Raw genomic sequence first — 11,052 nt, 5'->3', positions numbered from 1 at the left:
TTAAAATTTATTAAAAATTTTGCTAATAAATTTACGTCCTTTAATGAGGTTGAAAAACAAGTCTTAATATTATGTTATTAAATGTTATTAATAAAGTATAAAAAAATTTATATGGTCCTAATTATTTTTTTGTGTGAATAATTTTAATAAAATAAAAGTATAAAATAATACTTCTCTCCTATTTTAATATATATTTTTTTAAAAAAAAGAACAAAAATATACAATGCATCAATTATTAGGGGAACTATCAAAAAATTCCAAATCAAGATTTTGTATTCTAAAAAATTCCTATTCAAATCCAAATTCTATTGGATCAACTAAGAAACTATATTATATACTAAATAAAGTATCTATTAAATGTGGTAAAAAAATATCTTTACTATTTTAATAATATTGGTTTAAAAAATAAATATTATTTGATTAAATAAGATATTTATTAAATGTGGTAAAAAAATATAATATCTTTAAGATTTTAATAATATTGGTTAAAAAATAAAGGTAATTTAATTTTGATTGGTTATATTATAATATATAACGTACATGTTAAATATGATAAGAATATAATATATTTTGTTTTTACTTTTATTAAATATTTAATTTGATTGATTATAATTATTTTAAAAAGAATAAATGTAATTTATTATCATTTATTTATGAGACATATAAGATTTATTATTTGATATAAAATAGAAAAGAAAATTCAATAAAAATATATATCTATATCTATATGTCACGACCCGATTCCATGGGCCGGACCGGCACTAGGGCCCAGGTAAGCTTAAGGCCCCCGAGACCCGTAGTAAGCCTGAAACACTAAAAATTTATTATCTCAATATAATTTTAAACATTCAGCCCATATTATTATGAAAGATAAACCTCAATATTTTATTATTTCTCGGCCCAAGTTTATCTTCTACAGCATTCTATAGTTCGAGCCGAATTTACAATACATCACATTCTAATATGGGCTTACAGAATTATTTTGTCTATGTTAATTTACAGCTAAATATATGTAAATTCTACAACTGCGGAGTCACTAATTCTTTGGTATACATAGCTTTTTATACGCATAATTACATAGTGAAATAATTATAGAACCAGGAAAATTTTCCTATTGCCCTGCGCCGAAGAAACATAGCCTAAACTGGATTAAAGAAAAAACTTACTTCCTGAAAAAAAAATAAACAAGACATGTGAGTTTTCTAAGAAGTAATACTTATTGCACAACACATGCATTCACACAAATGTATAAATATATCAATCTAGTCATCCGACTAGTTATGTGCTCACGCGACCAATCACACAAATGGCATATCACCAGCACTCACAAGTAATGTCACCTTCAATTAAACAAGCAAGTGGAAATTAGTCAGTGGCGCCACCTGAAACCCCAACGAGCCGTCCTCACACATGGCTCGCCCTCTCATACATGTGCACCAGGGAGCCGATCCCCCATACGGCCAACTGGTCTAATCCTCACTGACCAGTCCTCTCATTATTTTTCCATTCTCTCTTCTCTTTTCCATATTAACAGGAGGCAACTCGGTGGTCTCCATCCAATCTAGATCATCAAGTGCTCACAACAGGAGGCCACCCTGCGGGCTACAATCAAATCTAGATTATCAGGTGCGCAACTACAAGAAGCCATCCTGTGAATTTCCATATAATGTATATCATCAGGTGCACAAGGGGGCGCCGATCTCCCATTTTCCCGGCCGACGGTCAAGTATCATATCATAACCGGATCCATATCACAGACCGTCCTCACAAACCCATGGTGGTCCACTTCATCCCAATTCCACACAAACAAAGCACAACATATCACAACGCAATTAATCAAGTATTGCAATTAAATGCAAACATATTAATCAATTAAACATCGTAACGCAATGCACAATTAGGCATCCAAAATCAAATGCAAATAAATAAGTAATAGTGTTAACAACAAACAATAATAAATCAACAAATAATAATAATGATAAACAATAACAATGAAAATGAATAAATAAATATTCGAATACTTAAATGAATAACAATGATAATAAATAATTAATCAGAGTACTTTATTTATAGAATTTATTTAAATAAACTTATTAATTATATTGTTAATTAAAACTAATCTAAGTTCTACCGAAATTTCGGCAGCATCTCCCCTAAAAATTGGACTATCTACCTGTTAAAATATCAACAGTCTCACAAATATTCAATCCATACGGCCCATCCGTCGGGCAATTAATCAAACAACATTTTCCCATCCTCCTTAATCTCAACATCACCACACAATCCATTTTATACATTACAATAACATTATATCTTAATTAAATTAACAATAAAATTATAAAGCTATTAACTACTCACATCTACCAAATTAAATTAACTACATTAATTAACCACAAATAATAGGGTTAATTTAATTAACTAACATTTCTACCATTAACTTAGCTAGATTAATTAATTACAAATAATAAAATTGATTTCATTACCTAATATTAGTTAATTTAATTAAGTTTAATTAACTAATATTAACTTAATTAATTTAATTAGCTATTATTTCATATCTAAATAACATTAACATTAACACAATTAATGTTAATTAATTAACTACTAACAACATTAACTAACCCAACTAACTAAATTAACTAAATAACCTTAACACTATTAACGTTAATTAATTATGCTAGATCAAATTTCTTACGCGAGTCAAGTAAGGAAGCAGTGACTGCCGGTGATCGAACTTGACTGGCAGTGGCTGAGAGAGGCGGAGAGAGGCGAAGAGAGGCGGCTGGCAGCGAGACTCGCAGCTGGAGCTGCTGCTGTGGGCGCGCCAGACCTGACAGAGGGCCTGACTGCGCGATCTGTGGCGCTGCGTGAGCTAGGACAAGGCGGAACGAGCAACAGAGGTGCTCCGGTGACGAGCGGCAGTGAGAATGGCAGTGGCGCTCAACTGGAGCCGCTGGAGCTGCTGGACAGTGGTGCGAATGCAGGTGCAGGGAAGAAGAAAGGGGAAAGAAAGAAAGAAAGAAAAAAAAGGAAAAGAAGGAGAAGAAGAAGAAGAAAGAAAAGGAGGAGAAGGTGGCGGAGATGGTGTTGCCGGAGATCGGGAAGCGCAGAAAGAAAATGTGGGGAAGGGGAGTGAGGTGCGCTAGAAATAGAAAGAAAGGAAAATTCTAGATGGTTTGGGTCGAACCGGTTCGATTCGGTTCGGTTCGGCCCAAATCTTCGATTTTGTGATTGGTTCACGGCTTTACAATCAGTTTTCGGTTCGGTTTCTCACAGTATTCATACTAAAATATTTATATTAATTTCCAGGCTGTCGGTACATAAAATTCAATTGGAAAATGTTTTGAAATTAGAAATTCGGGTTGTTTCAGTCTCCCCCCCTTATAAAAATTCGTCCTCGAATTTTCGAGATGAGCAAGAAATAGGAATGCAACTAGAAAAGAAAGCATGTAAGGATATTTAACAAACAAATTATCATTTGATTGACATCCAAGAATAAATGAATGGAAGGTTTCATTATAAATCACACCCCTTAAACTAGCAAACAAGGTTCCATCGCACTCAAAATGTATTCGTTCAACCATCCGTTACATCTATTGTCACTTGATTAAAACTCACAGGAAACTTAAGTCTATTACTATAACCTCCAATTTCTATTATCAGTCAGCTACTGAAATCTTTAGAAAGTAGTTTAATAAAACTGAGTTTAGCAGTAACATGCAGAATAATAATAATAATAATAATTAATAATACATATTTGTCCATGAAAACCATGTTCCGATAAAGTTGAAAATGCACAATGGTAATGTCAAAAGGCTTTTCCATCAATCTAAGCAAAACACATATTCTATGAAAGCAAAATATATTGGTAAGGATTAAATACAGAGCTTACGAAAACTAAAAATAACTGAAATTTGATTGACTTATAATAAGGATTAACTCATTTAGTTTACATATGTTATTACTACATCTTTGCTTAATCAAAAGTTCGAAAACTATTATTATTATTTATTTTTTATTTTTTATTTTTTTTTAATTCAAAACTTTAAGAAAAATCGTCTTGTAACTTTCATTGTCTATTAGTATCACAGGGCGACTTGAGCTCACTCTATTGGTTCTTACCTATATAGGTCTTACTTCCCCTATAATATTCTTACTATAGACTGGTGCAACTATTAAATAGCTCCTGAACTAATGATCTCGCTGTACTACCAGTTATCATGCCCCTACAAAGATTTTAATGCTTTCAACTCGACCATCACTTTTGTTTTAACTTAATCTCTCAAGTTACCCTAATACTTATCGTCTAATGGACTTTCATAATAACACCTTTCATCTTTCTTAGCTCTTATATTTTTAATAACTTTTCATTTCTCACATCAAATCAATCTCATGGACTAGAATTTTCTAAACTATAGCCTTAAACATTTATTAAAAGGTCTTAATTAGCCATACGTCTACCTATCACTAACTTGAGTCAACTTAATATTTAACTTACCTATCTCATTTGTCCTTAATCAATCAATATCCTTTTATTCAAGTCGAGTAAGATATTTATAAATTACTCTCATTTGTCTACCACTTGCTCCTAACATATATTATACTTTGCTATATATACCATTTCTATACCCTTAAACCATTCAAGTCCATTCCTAATGTTATCCCTTCTATTTATTTCGCAACCTAGCTTCTAAACTAAAGTTGTCTCCTCAAACCTTTCCAACGTTTGTGTCCTTAATTCAACTACTAATTGTCCACTTACTTATTCTTAACATTACCATTTTCTCATTACTACCTTTTATCTTGTTCTTCCCAAAACATTCTTTTTAAGTTCTAACCACACTCATGATCAACTCACCTTGTTATTTCATCTAACTGGCCCCGTGATATAAATAGACAACTTACGAAAATAACATAATTAATCAATTTCGGATTATTTGTCATAACATAATTTAAATTCAAAATAAAAATGGGGTTTTAAATTTAAATATCAATATCAAGTAAATAAAACAATAGAAAGAAATTCTAAAGAAATTCAGTAGCCGAACTGAATACTAAACTACCAATTCCTAATCACCCAAAGTTCACCAATCCGCCATACAAATGAAAAACCTATTTATTTTCCACACTATCCTATTTACTGTAGGAATAGAGATCACATGAAAAGTAGTGTACTGGGTGATCAGGCCAATCCACTACCAACAAGTATTACTCTATTCCCTAGCCTAAGGGTTGACACCAACTCTAGCCCCTATAGGTATTGCGATGGGTTCATCCTATTATCCACTACTTTCACTCAAATCCTCAATTAGTTCTTCTATAGTTTACGGATCTTCACAATAAGTGTGGGTTTTCCCACCTCATAGGGTCTGGTGCGTCCACCATCCCTAGAGAGGGAAATCACAAAATTTCCTTCCTTATGTTGGTTACGGCCGATCCCAACATAAAGAAATTTCCTATACTCCGCAGTTGTGTCCTAAAACCCTAACCTAAGCTCTGATACCAACTTTGTCACGACCCGATTCCATGGGCCGGACCGGCACTAGGGCCCAGGTAAGCTTAAGGCCCCCGAGACCCGTAGTAAGCCTGAAACACTAAAAATTTATTATCTCAATATAATTTTAAACATTCAGCCCATATTATTATGAAAGATAAACCTCAATATTTTATTATTTCTCGGCCCAAGTTTATCTTCTACAGCATTCTATAGTTCGAGCCGAATTTACAATACATCACATTCTAATATGGGCTTACAGAATTATTTTGTCTATGTTAATTTACAGCTAAATATATGTAAATTCTACAACTGCGGAGTCACTAATTCTTTGGTATACATAGCTTTTTATACGCATAATTACATAGTGAAATAATTATAGAACCAGGAAAATTTTCCTATTGCCCTGCGCCGAAGAAACATAGCCTAAACTGGATTAAAGAAAAAACTTACTTCCTGAAAAAAAAATAAACAAGACATGTGAGTTTTCTAAGAAGTAATACTTATTGCACAACACATGCATTCACACAAATGTATAAATATATCAATCTAGTCATCCGACTAGTTATGTGCTCACGCGACCAATCACACAAATGGCATATCACCAGCACTCACAAGTAATGTCACCTTCAATTAAACAAGCAAGTGGAAATTAGTCAGTGGCGCCACCTGAAACCCCAACGAGCCGTCCTCACACATGGCTCGCCCTCTCATACATGTGCACCAGGGAGCCGATCCCCCATACGGCCAACTGGTCTAATCCTCACTGACCAGTCCTCTCATTATTTTTCCATTCTCTCTTCTCTTTTCCATATTAACAGGAGGCAACTCGGTGGTCTCCATCCAATCTAGATCATCAAGTGCTCACAACAGGAGGCCACCCTGCGGGCTACAATCAAATCTAGATTATCAGGTGCGCAACTACAAGAAGCCATCCTGTGAATTTCCATATAATGTATATCATCAGGTGCACAAGGGGGCGCCGATCTCCCATTTTCCCGGCCGACGGTCAAGTATCATATCATAACCGGATCCATATCACAGACCGTCCTCACAAACCCATGGTGGTCCACTTCATCCCAATTCCACACAAACAAAGCACAACATATCACAACGCAATTAATCAAGTATTGCAATTAAATGCAAACATATTAATCAATTAAACATCGTAACGCAATGCACAATTAGGCATCCAAAATCAAATGCAAATAAATAAGTAATAGTGTTAACAACAAACAATAATAAATCAACAAATAATAATAATGATAAACAATAACAATGAAAATGAATAAATAAATATTCGAATACTTAAATGAATAACAATGATAATAAATAATTAATCAGAGTACTTTATTTATAGAATTTATTTAAATAAACTTATTAATTATATTGTTAATTAAAACTAATCTAAGTTCTACTGAAATTTCGGCAGCATCTCCCCTAAAAATTGGACTATCTACCTGTTAAAATATCAACAGTCTCACAAATATTCAATCCATACGGCCCATCCGTCGGGCAATTAATCAAACAACATTTTCCCATCCTCCTTAATCTCAACATCACCACACAATCCATTTTATACATTACAATAACATTATATCTTAATTAAATTAACAATAAAATTATAAAGCTATTAACTACTCACATCTACCAAATTAAATTAACTACATTAATTAACCACAAATAATAGGGTTAATTTAATTAACTAACATTTCTACCATTAACTTAGCTAGATTAATTAATTACAAATAATAAAATTGATTTCATTACCTAATATTAGTTAATTTAATTAAGTTTAATTAACTAATATTAACTTAATTAATTTAATTAGCTATTATTTCATATCTAAATAACATTAACATTAACACAATTAATGTTAATTAATTAACTACTAACAACATTAACTAACCCAACTAACTAAATTAACTAAATAACCTTAACACTATTAACGTTAATTAATTATGCTAGATCAAATTTCTTACGCGAGTCAAGTAAGGAAGCAGTGACTGCCGGTGATCGAACTTGACTGGCAGTGGCTGAGAGAGGCGGAGAGAGGCGAAGAGAGGCGGCTGGCAGCGAGACTCGCAGCTGGAGCTGCTGCTGTGGGCGCGCCAGACCTGACAGAGGGCCTGACTGCGCGATCTGTGGCGTTGCGTGAGCTAGGACAAGGCGGAACGAGCAACAGAGGTGCTCCGGTGACGAGCGGCAGTGAGAATGGCAGTGGCGCTCAACTGGAGCCGCTGGAGCTGCTGGACAGTGGTGCGAATGCAGGTGCAGGGAAGAAGAAAGGGGAAAGAAAGAAAGAAAGAAAAAAAAGGAAAAGAAGGAGAAGAAGAAGAAGAAAGAAAAGGAGGAGAAGGTGGCGGAGATGGTGTTGCCGGAGATCGGGAAGCGCAGAAAGAAAATGTGGGGAAGGGGAGTGAGGTGCGCTAGAAATAGAAAGAAAGGAAAATTCTAGATGGTTTGGGTCGAACCGGTTCGATTCGGTTCGGTTCGGCCCAAATCTTCGATTTTGTGATTGGTTCACGGCTTTACAATCAGTTTTCGGTTCGGTTTCTCACAGTATTCATACTAAAATATTTATATTAATTTCCAGGCTGTCGGTACATAAAATTCAATTGGAAAATGTTTTGAAATTAGAAATTCGGGTTGTTTCACTATATATGTATGAAATTTGAAATATCCTAACATAATCTTAGTCATAACCAATTAGAAAATTATATTTTATTAATTGATTGGATATGATTTATAAAAATTATTTTTAAATAAATGTATATAGATAATTAAGAATTTCAAAATTTTAACTCTTGTCTTTTTTAAATTTATTTTTAATAAATATATATATGATAATAAGAGATTTAAAAATTTTTATATATATTTTTAAATACTTGATTCTATTTTAATTTTATTATGATTCTATTCTATTTTGATTCTATTTTTAATAAATATTTGATTATTTTTTAATTATATATATGTTATTGTAAATTAAGAAATTATTGTAAAGTTAGTATAATGAAAATTATTTTGTGAATGTACTTTACAACTACTTTGTAAACTATTATAAATTCACAGAAAAAATGCACTTATAAACTATTAAAAATTTCATGTGAGTTTATAAAATTATTTTTAGAAGATGCAAAGAGGAGGAGAAAGAGAACCTTATGAAGATAAATATGACCAAAATTTGTTTTTACTTATCTTGTATAATTAGTTACTTAATGATAATATAAATACAGAAATACTTTGTAAAATATCATAAGTTTAATGTAAATACATATATATAAATTGTTCTAAATTTATTGCGAATGCATAAAATTATTTATAACACAAATCAATTCGCTGTAAAAAAAATACCCACAGCATCGCGCGTAACCTAAAAAACTAGTTATTTTTCTAAAAGCAAATATATATATATATATATATATATATATATATATATATATATATATATATATATAAAATATTTGTATTATATTTTTTATTAAATTAAAATAATAATTTTATAATTTTTTACTTATTTTTATTTTTAAAAAATATAAAAAATATTTTTAATGTAAACAAGTATTTAAACATGTAATTATAATCGGATTCAGAACGGATTCGGTTATTAAAGATGAATTTCTAAGTGGGTTCGGGTACCTAATTTCTAATCGGATATTTAAACAGGTTTAAATATTTATAATGCATTTCGACGATCATTTTATTATTTTCAAATGATGTTATAAAATGTTATTTTATCTTTTAATGCTGCTCCGCGCGTTACGCGGGTACTAATACTATTATTATTAATACAAAGAAAAATTGAAGTGAAAGTGAAGAAAATAATATAAAAACTTAGACACAATCTCACAGAGTAAGGGTAAAGAAAATAAGATCTTTTAATTGACTACACATTTTAACTTTATTAGTCGGAAAAAAATAAAGAAATCTCCACTAATTGAAATTGGAATAGATTAATAATTGAATAGAGATTTTAATTTTTATTTTAATCCTTAAAATAATAAAAGGACCCTAGCATTATTAAGATATATTAAAAAGTTTTTTTTTTTTTTTTATTATCAGACCAATAGTTTAAGAGTACTGGATCCATATGCTATTTTAATCTTAATTAGGCACTTACTACCTTCTAATTATAATTAATATATGAGAAAAAAGATTGATATATAACAATTAATATTTGAACTCTATGGAATAATATTTTTTTATGATAATAAAGAATTAATATTTGAACACAATTAAGAATTTAATAGAGAAAATTAGGAAAAAGTTAAATTATAATTTTTTTTTACACGAGTATATATATGACCGAATAACGATGTACAACCCACATTCTTCTTTGCTAGAATGTGAAAATTAGTATTAGCTATATGATAATTAATATATTAACCATTGTTTTTTTTTTCTAAATGTTGTTTATAATTTTGGTTTTTTTAAAAAAAAAATTTTACAAGTGCTTGATTTGTCACTGATATATTTTTTTATTAATCATTAATCAATAAGTTTCAAAAATTAAAATAAAATACCTTTTTTATAATATAAAACAACAAAATTGATAAAAACCAAGTCAAACTAATCCTTATTTTGAGAAAATTTTCTTATGTAATATCTTATTTTCACTTTATTTTATTACATTTTATTTATTTATTTATTTTATTGCTTTGTACTTTTAATAAAATAATAAAATGTACATATTCTTCAAACATCCTTAATATTATAGAATACTTCTATTGATAACCTTAGTGTGAAGATACTTCTATTAATAGCCTTAAAATATATTTAAAAAATAAAATTTAGAAATATATATGAAAAATTTTAATCACAATTAAATATTAATAAGCACAAACAACATATCATACATATTCACATTAACTTAAGAAAACAGCAATTAAAAGCTCAACTGTTTAATTAACTTCAAATATAAAGAAAGGGAAAGAAGATTTAGATTTTTACATTTTGAACTATAAAAATAAAGATGGATATGGATGCATGAATAAAATGTGCCAATGATGATTTAGAAAAAAAAAAAAAAATCTATAATCTATCTATAATATATATAAGTGGGAATAGGGATGGAATATTGAGATTTTCAGTAGCATCTTTAATAAAATTTAAATATTCTAAAATAACTTTTATCATAACCAATTAGAAAACTATACTTTATTATTTGATTGATATAATTTATAAAAATTATTTTTTAAATAAATAAATATAGATAATTAACCAATTTAAAATTTATTTTTAATAAACATATATGATAACGATACATTTGAAAATCTTTATATTTTATTATTTAAATTTAAATAATAAAGACTAATGTATTTAAACTGAGTATATAACGAGTATAATCAACTTGCAACGTACGTCATAAAAAAGACTAATTTATTTAAACTAAGCTAATAAAACTAATTATCCTTAGTAAACTAATCATACAATGAGTTTATCATGTACCAGTACCAAAATCACAAAACTAGCAGTGGAATTTCTTTAAAAAAAAAAAAAAAAAAATCATATCAAAACAATATCAATAAATTTAAACACGGTCTATGTCCCTATTGTAG

The 11,052-nt window shown here is 29.9% G+C and overlaps 2 long non-coding RNA genes across 2 annotated transcripts; both read right to left on the bottom strand.

The window, feature by feature from the left end:
• Positions 1-800: 800 nt before the first annotated feature.
• LOC149493134 (uncharacterized) lies at positions 801-3,088 on the bottom strand. The gene is made up of 2 exons (XR_016318508.1): positions 2,696-3,088; positions 801-1,169 (listed from the first exon to the last, which is right to left on the bottom strand). It is a non-coding gene; the product is annotated as an uncharacterized LOC149493134 (long non-coding RNA).
• A 2,493-nt stretch (positions 3,089-5,581) lies between these two features.
• LOC149493133 (uncharacterized) lies at positions 5,582-7,637 on the bottom strand. The gene is made up of 2 exons (XR_016318513.1): positions 7,477-7,637; positions 5,582-5,950 (listed from the first exon to the last, which is right to left on the bottom strand). It is a non-coding gene; the product is annotated as an uncharacterized LOC149493133 (long non-coding RNA).
• Between the last annotated feature and the right edge of the window lie 3,415 nt (positions 7,638-11,052).

The sequence above is a fragment of the Jatropha curcas genome, chromosome 10, assembly GCF_041381405.1.
Source record: "Jatropha curcas cultivar XTBG-Jc1 chromosome 10, XTBG_Jcur_1.0, whole genome shotgun sequence".
Classification (NCBI taxonomy): Eukaryota; Viridiplantae; Streptophyta; class Magnoliopsida; order Malpighiales; family Euphorbiaceae; genus Jatropha; species Jatropha curcas.
This window is presented reverse-complemented; position numbering and strand designations above follow the sequence as displayed.